This window comes from Myotis daubentonii, chromosome 12, assembly GCF_963259705.1.
Source record: "Myotis daubentonii chromosome 12, mMyoDau2.1, whole genome shotgun sequence".
Classification (NCBI taxonomy): Eukaryota; Metazoa; Chordata; class Mammalia; order Chiroptera; family Vespertilionidae; genus Myotis; species Myotis daubentonii.
The window spans coordinates 30754653-30767560 of record NC_081851.1 but is presented as its reverse complement, the minus strand read 5'-3'; the positions used below and the strand labels follow the sequence as shown (position 1 = coordinate 30767560).

Sequence of the window (12908 nt, the reverse complement as noted above, 5' to 3'; positions counted from 1 at the left end):
TTCTCCATGTTTTAAGCCAGCAATGTAGCATCTTTAAATCTGCCTCTGACTGTGACCTATGATTCTGTCCTCATATCTCCTCCTCCCTTCCTCTTATAAGGACTGGCATGCTTGCATTGGACTCACTCAGATAGCCCAGAGTAACATGGACATCTCTGTGGGTAACTATTCAGTTTATTATATATAGCCTGCCCTCTGGCACCTCCACCCCCCAAATTACATCCTTTCTGCAATAATTAAAACATAATGCCTGGCATAAAGTAAATGTTGAGTCAATATATTTTCCATTTTTATTTTTTTATGGTTATACAGTTAGACTCATACTAGCCATAAGCCAATATTGCATAAATTAGTGAAAAGAATATGAGTGAATATAGAGTGGGTAAGCAGAGTATTTATTATACATAAACTTAATTTTTTAAATAAAACAATTTATTGAGTTATGATTGACATAAAAAGCTGTACATATTTTATCTGTGCAATTTGATGAGTTAAGTGTACACCTGTGGAACCAGTACCACCATCAAGGCCATAAACATATACACCACTTCTTTGTTTCTTCTTTGTTGTTGTTGATGTTTGGTGGTAAGAGCACAATATAAGATCTACTCTCTTAGCAAATTTTAAGTATATGGTATTATTAGCTATAGGCACTATTCTGTATAGTATATTCAGAAATTATTTCCTTGGTATCACTGAAACCTTGTGGCCTGTAACCTAGGCCCTACCTCTTTCCCTCTCTCCCCAGCCCCTTGAAACCACCATTTTATTCTTTGCTTCAGTAAGTTTGACTATTTTAGATTCCTCATATATGAAATGTGTTATCACATGGTATTTGTCTTCCGGGTCCATAATGCCCTTCGGGTCCATTTATTTTGGCATAAATGGCAGGATTTGTCTTCTTAAAAGCTGCATAATATTCCATTGTATGTGTATCCCAATTTTTTTTCAAGATTATTAAATTTATTCTTTAAACGGACAATGCTCAAACTGTGTTTAGTTATCTTGTCAGAAACATTTTTTTTTTCAGAGGCCTTGTAAAAAGACTTTACTAAGAACCTATATGCCTCCCATTCACTGAGAGAATACTAGAACTTTTTTAAAAATATATATTGGATTTTTACAGAGAGGAGGGGAGAGGGATAGAGAGTTAGAAACATCGATGAGAGAGAAACATCGATCAGCTGCCTCCTACACATTCCCTACTGGGGATGTGCCCGCAACCAAGGTACATGCCCTGACTGGAATCGAGCCTGGGACCCTTCAGTCCACAGGCTGACACTCTATCCACTGAGCCAAACCAGTTAGGGCTACTAGAACTTTTTAAGTGTCTTCTTAAATACACATTTATTATAAGCCTTGTAAAATGTTTCAGGACATGTATGTTTTATTACAATTTAAACTTAATTTTATTTCTTAACATTTTTACATTTATTTTTACTTTGGTTTTGTTCTTAGCTTATCTAAATAGTAGCAAATCTAAGATTAAAAATTAAAAATTGTTGTCTTTTCCATGTATTTTTCAGTCCAATTATTTACAAGTCTTCTGTCAGATGCAGACAATGCATTAAATATTTATTAATAGTAAGGACAGTAAGCTAATTTATATTTGTTCACTTAATGTAATAGAATGCTTAAAATGCTTACTACATTTTACACAGTGACTTAGCACTATAACTGGTCTTAACATTCCTCCAATATTTCCTGATATCTAAATGGTTTATGTTTCTTCCTAGTGTTCCTACCCTGATTAAAACAGAGTCATTCTTTCAAAAATATAATTGTTAAGATGGCTTCTCTCTATATTATTTACCCATAATATAATGGCTGTGCTATCAATACTACACATTTCCTTCCCTGAAATGTAACCTTAGGTGATGATCCCTGGAGGATATATGATCACAAAATATTAGATACTAGAGGCCCAGTGCTCAAAATTTGTATAAGCATAGGCCTTCCTTCCCCTGGCTGCTGGCACCGGCTTCCCTATGGTACCTTGGACCCGGGCTCCCCTCCGGCCGCCAGCAGTCACCTGGGACCCAAGCTTCCCTCGCAGCCCTGGCTTCCTCCAGAAGGTCATCTGGAAGGATGTTCAGTCTAATTAGCATATTATGCTTTTATTATTATAGATAAAGTACACGGTCAACATTTAAAGCCAAATGTGGGCAGAAAAAAAATTAAAACCAAGTTTCTATTTGTATCAAACACACACACCCTTACATTCATACAACTTTATGAAATTGAATAAAGTTTATATCAATATTCTGTGACACAATGTGCCTTGTAGCTATCTATCCTGCAGTGTCTGATAAAGATGGATAAGGGAGGTAATAAACATCAGTAGTTAAGGGGTTCTTAGTAAAATTTCTTTACTGTTATAAGAAAATGACACCAGGAATTGATAAGTATTTAAAAAAGCAAATTATTTTTATTATTATGATCATCATGTATATGAGATTGCATATTTATCTTATGATGTTGCACTGGGCCTCTAGTATGCATATAAGATCTTTGGTTAATCTCTTCCCCTGCAACCTCCTCCCCACTTCTCTCTGCGATTCATCAGTTTGTTCCATGTTTCTATGCCTGTGCATTGAGCGTCTGCCCTTGGTGGTCAGTGTGTGTCATAGCTACCATTCGAATGTTCGGATTGTTGCTTAGGCATTTATATATGTATATATAGATAGAAATCACAAAATTTCAAATGAGGAGAGACTTATCTTAGGAAATGTAAGTCTTTGGAAAAGATGCCTGAATTTTTTTTTTTTTTAATTCAAAAAATTAAGCTTTGTAATAGGCCACATTCCACGATAGTAATTATTAGGAAACTAAAACACTTCCTGGGCAACTTTATTAAAAAAATAGGAAATTAAGCCTGGTTGTTATGATTCATTTGTTGAATGTTGACCCATGAACCAGGAGGTCACAGTTCTATTTCCGATCAAGACACACATGGTCGGGTTGAAGGCTCAATCCCCAGGAGGGGGCAAGAGGCAGCCTATTAATGATTCTCTCTTATCATTGATGTTTCCATCTCTCTCCCTCTTCCTTTCTTTCTGAAATCAATAAAATAAAAATATGTTTTTAAAAAATTAGGAAATTAAGAAAGACTCTTTTAAAAATTATTTTAGGGAGAAAGAGAGAAACATTGATTCGTTGCTCCAACCATTTATGCATTCATTGGTTGATTATTAGTGTATGGGAACGATGCTCTTACCAACTGAGCCACTTAGTCAGGGCCAAGAAAGATTTTCAGATAACTCTTAGAATCAAAGGGAAATTATAAACTATATATGTTAATGAAAAAGGTGATTTATTCCTGGCAAAATATACACACCCAGTAAGAGCTGTGCTCAGTACAGAATTTTAGCCTTAAATGCCTTTGTTATTTAAGAAAAATGATAAAAATAAACTAAAGACTTATCTTAAAAAATTAGAAAAAAACATTGAAAGAATTTAATAACAATGAAAACTGGAATCACTAGAATACAAACATTAAAAGAGTTAAATAAAATCAATATTTGATTTTCTTTGAAATGGCCAATAAACATTCCTCAAGGCACACATTGTGGGAAATATATGGAGTAAAAATATATAAGATTATAAATGACAAAGCAGAAATAACTTTGGGAACAAGAGAAATGAAAACAAACAGTAGAATATTACATGCAACTCTTCACCAATGAAATATGAAAACCCAGAGGAAGGGAATAATTTCCTATAACAATTTAAATTAACAAAATTTATTTAAGAAGGAGTGCAAAGCTGAAATAACCCAGTAAGTATTAGAAAGCTTTTTAAAGATCTGTGATCAAAAAAACATCAGAACAGATGGATGCATAGCTGAATTATCAGACATTTAAAGAACTCATAATCACAGTGTATTTATACTACTGTTTCAATTATAGAAAAAGATAGATAACTCTTTAATCATTTTAAGAATCATAACTTTAATGTTACTAATTCAACATATTTTAAAATAAATTTTTAAAGGATAATAATGGTTTTATCTCATATTTGAGTTTCAATAAAAAAAAGAAACTACATAAAATAGAGTAAATAACATTCAGCAATATATCAAGAGATCAGCATACTAGTATATATGACAAAAATAGCAGTTCTTTAAAGGAATATAATAATAGCCTATTATTGGGAAATAAAATAAAATTACTTAAGTAGCTCAACAGATGATACTATTAACTAGAGGCCTGGTGCATGAATTCGTGCACCAGTGGGGTCCCTTGGCCTGGCCTGTGGGATCGGGCTGAAACCAGCTCTCTGACATCCCCCGAGGGGTCCCAGATTGCAAGAGGGTGCAGGCCAGGCTGAGGGATCCTACTGGTGCACGATCAGGGCTGGAGGTTGGCCAGCTGTGGAGGGACTGCAGGAGGACTCCAGGGCGTGTCTGGCATGTCTCGTTCAGTCCCAATAGGCCGGACCCCAGCAGCAAGCTAACCTACTGTTCAGAGCATCTTCCCCTGATGGTCAATGCACGTCATAGTGACTGGTCAACTGTCCCCTCATGGTCAGTGCACCTCATAGTGAGTGGTTGAGCAGCCTTAGCATATCATTAGCATATTATGCTTTTATTTGTTGAACGGATGGCCTGATGACCTATTAGGCTTTTATTACATAGGATAGAATGTTGCTGTTATATAATAAAAGCATAGTATGCAAATTGTCCCCTTGACTGGGAGTTCGTCTGGGAGTTCGACCAGGTCGCAGGGTTGGCCAGGTGGCAGGGTTGGCCGGGGGAATGGAGGGAGGCCCTGGCTGGTGGTAGTGGCAGACATCCACAGGAAGGCAGGGAGGCCCTGGCCAGCAGCAGTGATAGTGGTGGCAGGTGGCCAGGGGAAGGGAGAGAGTACCCGACCATCTGCCAGCAGCTGCTAGGGACCCTTTCGTGCACTGGGCCTCTAGTTTGTAATAAAAACTCAAAATAGAAATAGGACCATCCTTTTAAAATAAAGGAATGTACCATGTAAATCTGAAACTAGGACAGATAAAAACCTTTTTTTTATAATATGATTGTATATGTTTAAAATTAATATGATTATGGGGTTAAGGGGCTAGATATAAGATAAATATACAAATAGTTTTCATTTATATAAATCAGCTAAAAATCAAAACAGGAAAATACAGCTGGCACTTGAACAACGCAGGTTTGAATTGCAACTCTCCACCTATATGTGGATTTTTTTTTCAATAAAAAGCTATACTCATTTCCATCTGCAGTGGGGGATTATGGATATATAGAGTCAGCTGTATACATTGATCTATGCCATTTTATATTGGAGACTTGAGCATATCCAGATTTGGGTATCTGGGAAGTCCTGGAACCAATCCCCTGGAGATACAGTGGGACACTTTAATTTGGGGGGAAGTAAAAAGTTATACACAGATTTTTGATTGTAGGGGGAGAGAATAAAATTTCTAAGACCCATGTTGTTCAAGGATCAATTACATTATTTTGTAATTGAAAAAATCTTAAAAGGCCAATTATTTTTCATATATGAAATGCACATTAACTTTGGAGTTGTTTAAATGTGCAATTTTGTAATTATTTTCATTGAAGTAGAGATTATGAATGCATAGGCTTTGGAATCAAAGAGGCTTCATTGTGAGTACAGTACTCATGCTGATATTTTGAATAGATTACTTAATCTCCCCTTAAATAGAAATTATAGGTAATAATAATCTGTTCCTTAAGAGATTATTGAAGGTATAATATGAGATGGTGCATTAAAGTGATTAGGGAATTACTATTACTACTCTTATAGTAATACAGATTTACTCTTAATGCAGTGTTCTTTACCACTTGATAGTAATCACTTTCCAGTTATTAGAAAATAGGTGCCATGTATAACAGAAATTCATTGGATATTTTTTATAAGAAAAAGTTAATGCATACTTAGAAAAAATATGACTTGCATTTTATATTTACTCAAAGATAACTAAAGTAGAAACCTCTGAAATTATCGGGAATTCAACTTTAACCATTTTAGGAAGCTAATGAAGCTTAGATAATCATAATAGGACAGAATTTGCTGGAATTTTCTTCCTTATTTCCTTACAGAAAAGCAAATGATATGAATTTCATGAATCTGCAACTTAAGACATAATAATGAGCATCTGATAAAAAAATACCATTAACGCTTTAATGAACTGTTCTAAATTGGCCTGATGGGGAAGGAAACTCCTAAGAAAAGGAGCTCTCTTTAATCCTTCCCAATATTATTTTGAGTAATATCCAGGGGACCCTATAAAGTTAAGCTCTAGTAACTTCTATAATTAGGTCTTTTTAAATTTTAGTCAAAAGTTACTAATTATCTCAAAAGCTAAATAATTAGAACTTTATATACTTAAATGTATGGTTTCAAAATCTTAAAATTTAATTTTATGCTTAAAAAACTTGACATTCTTTCCCTTTTGATAATACTTCCTTATGAAAGAAGTCATCTGTGTGTGACTCACAACAATAGTTAAATCTATTAGTACATTCATAATCAGGCAATCAGGAAATTTAGATTTAAAATCAGGAGATTTATAGCTTAAAATGATTCAAGAAATAAATGGATTCTCAGAAATGAAGTAATCTGTGAGAATTAAACTAGTATATGCCTTAATATCCTATACCATACACTCTCTTACACAATTTACAAAATGGATTATTTTATCTATGAATTTGCCAAAGAACTTAAATTATAAAATAAGTCTCATTGTACCTTTTATTCACCTGTCCAGGTAATATCACTATTGAGAACTACCTTAATTCTTGCTTAATTCATGAGTTTCAAAGATTAGTACCCATTTGGATGGTATCCATGGTAATACTACAATGTTACATACAATAAGTTGTTGATGCATCTTTATCAAAGGATTAAAATTGTATGACAAATAAAGTATACGCTAAAAGCAAATGATATGAACTTCATTAAGTTTGTTTATTTTTTTTGACAGTTTTATGTATAGCATGGTTAACCCATTTATAAGTATTTTTCTTTTATTATTTAATTATTTTATACCAAGTCCCATTTTAATTTTTGGATAATATTTTTCTTGCATGAAAAAATGTTTTGGTTTATCTGTTTTTAATAGCAGGTTTTTTTGTGGATGAATGAACTATCTAAAATACTATAACTTTAGCTGAAACCGGTTTGGCTCAGTGGATAGAGCGTCGGCCTACGGACTGAAAGGTCCCAGGTTCGATTCCGGTCAAGGGCATGTATCTGGGTTGAGGGCACATCCCCAGTGGGAGATGTGCTGGAGGCAGCTGATTGATGTTTCTCTCTCATCGATGTTTCTAACTCTCTCTCTCTCTCCCTTCCTCTCTGTAAAAAATCAATAAAATATATTAAAAAAAATAAAATGCTATAACTTTATTTAAAACCTATGAATCTTTCCTTGTTAAAGAAAAGAATAATGTGTATTCAAAACAGATTTAAGAACAAGTAATGAGCTGATTTAGGAATTTACCTTTATCACATATAGTAATATTTAATTGAAAGATTATAAAGTATTTTATTGTTTTAAAATGTTTTTATCCCCTAATATAAACATTTCTTAATTTTTTTTCCCCACAGTAGATCCATATAGCTGAAGTAGCTATTATGTTGGGAGTACTTCTTCCAATTGAGGTCATATTGCAGATTGTTCGGCAGTAACTGTGTTTGCCACTTCTGAAATAAGAGTTTAATTGACTAGTATATAGTCTGGAGTTAAGGTAATTTCTCTATTGGGATTATGTTCAAAATTTTGATGTCTACCACCATATGGTAGTGATACTCTCTTTGTTAAGAGGCCAGCTGTGTTGGCCATTACTTGAGTAATGTATAGAGCCCTTTTAAACAAAAAAATTAAGAACAAAACAAAACCCTTCCAAATCCTAGAGTGAATGTAAAATAGTATAAATGTGGCATTAGGTATTCACATCTGTTTATTCATAAAGAAGTTTACAAAATAAATACTAAAATATCACAAAACCCAAATATTGAAATTAACATTAATTTGATGGATAATGTTTTGATGAAATTAAATCCTTGTATCATATGTAAATGTGGTAGTGACTGCTCTAGCTCTGGGTGTTTGGCATTCACCACCATGGACTATGTGATGAGTCAATTCTCCATCTTTAGGACCAACTACGCAAATTACAGCTAATGATTGCACCATGGCATCAGTTCACCTTTGTTAAACATAGATATACACACAGTTAACATGCTGCATCCGCCTGTATTCTCTTTTCATTAGCATAGGACAACAAAAATTAAGTAGTAAGATATGGTTTTAGAGTTCAAGCTAACTATATTAACGAAGACTCAACAACTTACCTTCCATCAACATATTTACTTTCAATAATTCCTATTTTAAACACTGTGATTTTTTAAGATATACTAATAAGACAAATTCCATTTAGTGGAAAATAAATTAGTGCTCTACATAGTACCTCAACTTATTAATTTCTTGCTCTTAATGAAAAAGTAGGTTGTGGGGTTTCCCTCACATTTTACTAAGGCTCAGCTCACCAATCCTGGTTTTGTTTTTTTTTGTTTTTTTGTGTGTGTGTGTGTGTGTGTTTTCCTCCCTCCCTCCTTTCCTTCCTCCCTTCCTTCCTCCCTCCCTCCCTCCCTCCCTCCCTCCCTCCCTCCCTCCCTCCCTCCCTCCCTCCCTCCCTTCCTTCCTTCCTTCCTTCCTTCCTTCCTTCCTTCCTTCCTTCCTTCCTTCCTTCCTTCCTTTCTTCCTTCCTCACCCGAGGATATTTTTAGAGAGACTAGAAGGGAGGGAGAGAGACACACAGAGAGAAACATCAATGTGAGATAGACACATCGATTGGTTGCTGTCCCGACCAGGGCCAGGGATGGAACCTGCAACCGAGGTATGTGTCCTTGATCAGAATCGAAGCCGGGACCCTTCAGTCCACAGGCCTATCCACTGAGTCAAACCGGCTATGGCGATTCCTGGTTTCCTTTTCCTAAGTAATGCTTTGGGGCTTGCATATCGGAGTGGTCCAAGCTGCTGAACTAAATTGTCTAAATTTCTTTCATTAGCATATTGTCTTTGCTTGTCCTTTTGCTCTGGTTTCAGCTGGTGCTCTTCCCCAGTAGGAGGGAAGTGATCACAGAGAATTTAGAATCTCTAAAGAGAAAAGGGGGAAAGTCCTGGTGTTTCTTGAGTAGTTGCTATGTTCCTGATAACACCCTACTATTTCCAGGAATTTACATCAACCTGGCAAAGTCAGAATTCTTTTCTCCATTTACGGATGAAAAAAAAAGAGAGACTTAGATCACACAATGAAAGGCCCAACGTGAATCAGACTGTGTAGTAGCTCCTTGGGAAAACATGGGCTGAAAATACTGATATGGTCAGTTGGCTAATACATCAACCACAGAAAATGTGCAGAGAGAAATGTCAGAGGGTAAAGGCATAAACTGAAGGTGTGGGAAGGAGAGCGCTCCCAACAATAAAACAGAGGAACAGGAGCAAGCAGAGGTGAACAAAGTATTCCTAGAGTCAGCATTTAGCACCTTTACTTGTTTGCATCACTTCCCTCTTGCCCAAACCAACTGACATGCAAACATAACCTAAACACATTCTTTAACATTCAAATGAGTAAGTTAAAATAAAAATCCATTTTTTCCTATTGGATGGCTAAGTGCATGGGAATACCCAAATTTAGCAATAACTCTTATTCGGTTTGGCAATAAACCTGAGCCATAAAAGTATTTTTCCTCTTGCACTTTTTGTCTCAGTGAATTCTATCAACTACTTTAAATAGGAAAAAGAGAAGTTAAAACTAAATTTAAATATCAATGTAATGCCAAGAAGAATAACGATTTTTATGTACTAGGAATAGGACAATTAACAAAATCTTAATGCATTTTAAAACCAACATTTTAAGGGAGAAATTGTGGGAGGTTGGCAAACAAAATTGTTCATAACTGATTTGGACAATACAGAAACCTTATCTGAACTGGTGACCAACAAATCCATTACACCAAGCATCAGAATGCCTAGGAGGTGACAGAATTGCATTTACTAGGGAGCCCCCTTAACTAGCAACCTAATTAAAACTTGTCAGAGGTCTGAGATAAAGGATTAGGGCATGTCAGTAGGCCTGCCTGAGAGTACAAAAGCTATGCTCTATTTTCCCACAACTAAGAAGGAAGGAAGGCCAGGAAAAGTAATGGAGAATCTGACTAGCTGTTTTTCTTTTATTCTGAGGTAACTTTCAGCCCTTCTGAAACCTGGATATCTTGGCTTCAGGACCCTGCTTTCTCAGTCTTTGTCTTGTTTCCCTACCTTGGCTTTAAATGTTCCTGTTTCTTGGGGCTTAGTCTTGAGACACCTCTTTGGTTTCTTCTTCATTTTCTCCCCAGGTGCTTGATTCTACTCATCCCATTGGCATTAGATATTATCAATAAACTGGCAACACTTACACTTGTAACTTTATCCCACACCTTGTCACTGAGTCCTTTTCAGGGAGCGATGTCCTTACATGCAAGAATTCTCCTTGGGTTCTCTTTTCTCAGGTCTGCCCTTATTTAATGTGAATCAATCTCTCTCTCTCTCTCTCTTCCTCTTCACTAAGGCAAAACCTGAAGCTAAGCAGAGCTAAAATAGTGTTTTTGGACCAACTCAATTGTAATTATTTATTAACTTGTACTGCCTTTTACAAGTATATTTTTTAAAATTAATGGGCTTAGGAAAATGTCATTTCTACAGGTCAATCTTTTTTTATTAGTAATTTTGTGCTTTATCACCCTGAATACTGATAATTGTTGTCATATTATTATCTGGGCATAGAAACATGAAAGGGAAATCTTGGATTTTTTTTAAAGATTTCCCACAGCATGTTAGTTAAATTTAAAAATGAAAAAGATATATGAATTACTTGAATATGATATTACAAAATATAGCTATTATTGTAAATGTGCTATGGAGCCCTGTGGCAATGGCTGAGATGGTAATTTTATTCTAAACTGCAGTTTTCAATGGCTTATTTAACAAGAACTACCAATTTACCCTGTTGACTGAAACTTTTCAAGCTTGTTTTCATTCCCTAGGGGAATTTTATAAAGAGATGAGGAAAAAAATCCCTTTAGCTGACTCATTCCAGCATGACAAAAATGATTTTCACTCACCTATTAAAATATTCAGAATATTTTGGTGGCTTATACATTTTTAAATGGTTTCTAAACTTTATTTTTCATATGAGTATGTTTCCCAGAAAGGTTAGGCACTGTGGTTCAATAAAATAGTCATAAATTTAAAACAGCTAAACATTATTGAAATTTTAATTGTGTAATATGTTTTCTCATTTAGCTCATCGCAGACAAATTTTATAGATAGATAATGAAAGGGTGCTAAATTTAGTTTCTTTTTCTTTTCTTCTTCTTCTTTTTTTTTTTTTTTTGCAACTACTGCTCTCTATCAGTAGATAGTAAGTTTGTTAATGACAGAGCTAGTGAATGATTTTTGATTTGGGACTGGTTAGTATTCTCATTTTTATTTTCTGTCTTCATTCTATTCATTATCATATTCTATTCATTTACTATGAGTATCTGGGTATTGTACTTTGTGAGGCTTTCATGAATTATCATTTATATTTTCAAACTCACAGATGGTAACCACACACATAGGGGATGATATTTAATAACTATAGATATAGATTTTCAGATATTATTTCACATTTTTTTACATTAATACTAAACCTATGAGAATGGCTGTCATCAACAAATCAACAAATGGAAAAAGCTGGTGAGGATGTGGAGAAAAGAGAACCCTGGTACACTGCTGGTGGGAATGCAGACTGGTACTATGGAAGAGTATGGAGTTTCCCTAAAAAATTAAAAATGGAACTGCAATTAAACCCAGTGATCCCACTTCTAGGAATATACTCTAAAAACCTGAAACACCAATCAGAAAGGATAGATGCACCCCTATGTTCATAGCAGCACAATTTACAATAGCTAAGATCTGGAAACTCCCCAGGTACCCATCAGTAGAGGAGTGGATAAAAATGCTGTGGTATATTTACACAAAGAATACTATCCTATCTAATAAAAGAGAAACATGGTAATTAGCGTACGACTGCTACCCTTCCCATTCGCTAATCAGGGCGATATGCAAATTAACTGCCAGCCAAGATGGCGGTCGGCAGCCAGACAGCTTGAAACTAACATGAGGCTTGCTTGCTTCAGTGACGAAGGAAACCAACGTTCCCCGCCTGCCTTGCCGGCCTCTGAGCCTGCAGTTTGAAACATTGTAACAAATATAGAAGCTAAACAAAACCCCAGAAACCTGCTTTCAGCGAGCTGAGCCTGGATCTCAGAGCTGGAGTTGATACAGTGTTTCAATTATAAAACCTAAACAAACCAGATACCTGCTTTCAGCAGCAGAGGCCTCAGACCTGGAGCCAGAGCTAAAGCTGCCCCAGAATAAAAAAAAAGAAAAAAGGGAGCAGTTGGGAGCTTCAGCCCTCAGCCCCTCACCCAGACTGGCCAGGCAACCCAGTGGGGACCCCCACCCTGAAGGATGTGTGACCAGCTGCAAACAGCCCTCATCCCCTCACCCAGGCTGGCCAGGCACCCCAGTGGGGACCCCCACCCTGATCCAGGACACCCTTCAGGGCAAACCAGCCAGCCCCACCCATGCACCAGGCCTCTATCCTATATAGTAAAAGGGTAATATGCCTCCCAGCCCCGAGATCAGCGGAGCCGAGAGGCCTCCTGGCACCAGGATCAGCGTGACAGGGGGCAGCGCCCAAACCCCCTGATCGCCCTGCGGCTCTGTGTGTGACAGGGTAGAGCCATAACCTCCCCATCGGCCCTGCCCTGAGTGTGAGAGTGGCGACGCCCCAACCGCCTGATCGGCCCTGCTCTGTGGGTGATAGAGGGCGGCGTCGCAAC

At 36.3% G+C, this 12908-nt stretch overlaps 1 protein-coding gene across 3 annotated transcripts in view; it reads left to right on the top strand.

Moving 5' to 3' along the window:
• The window catches only part of CTNNA2 (catenin alpha 2), a 1136278-nt gene that overhangs the window by 142596 nt on the left and 980774 nt on the right, over positions 1–12908 (top strand). The gene's annotated exons all lie outside the window — the stretch shown is intronic.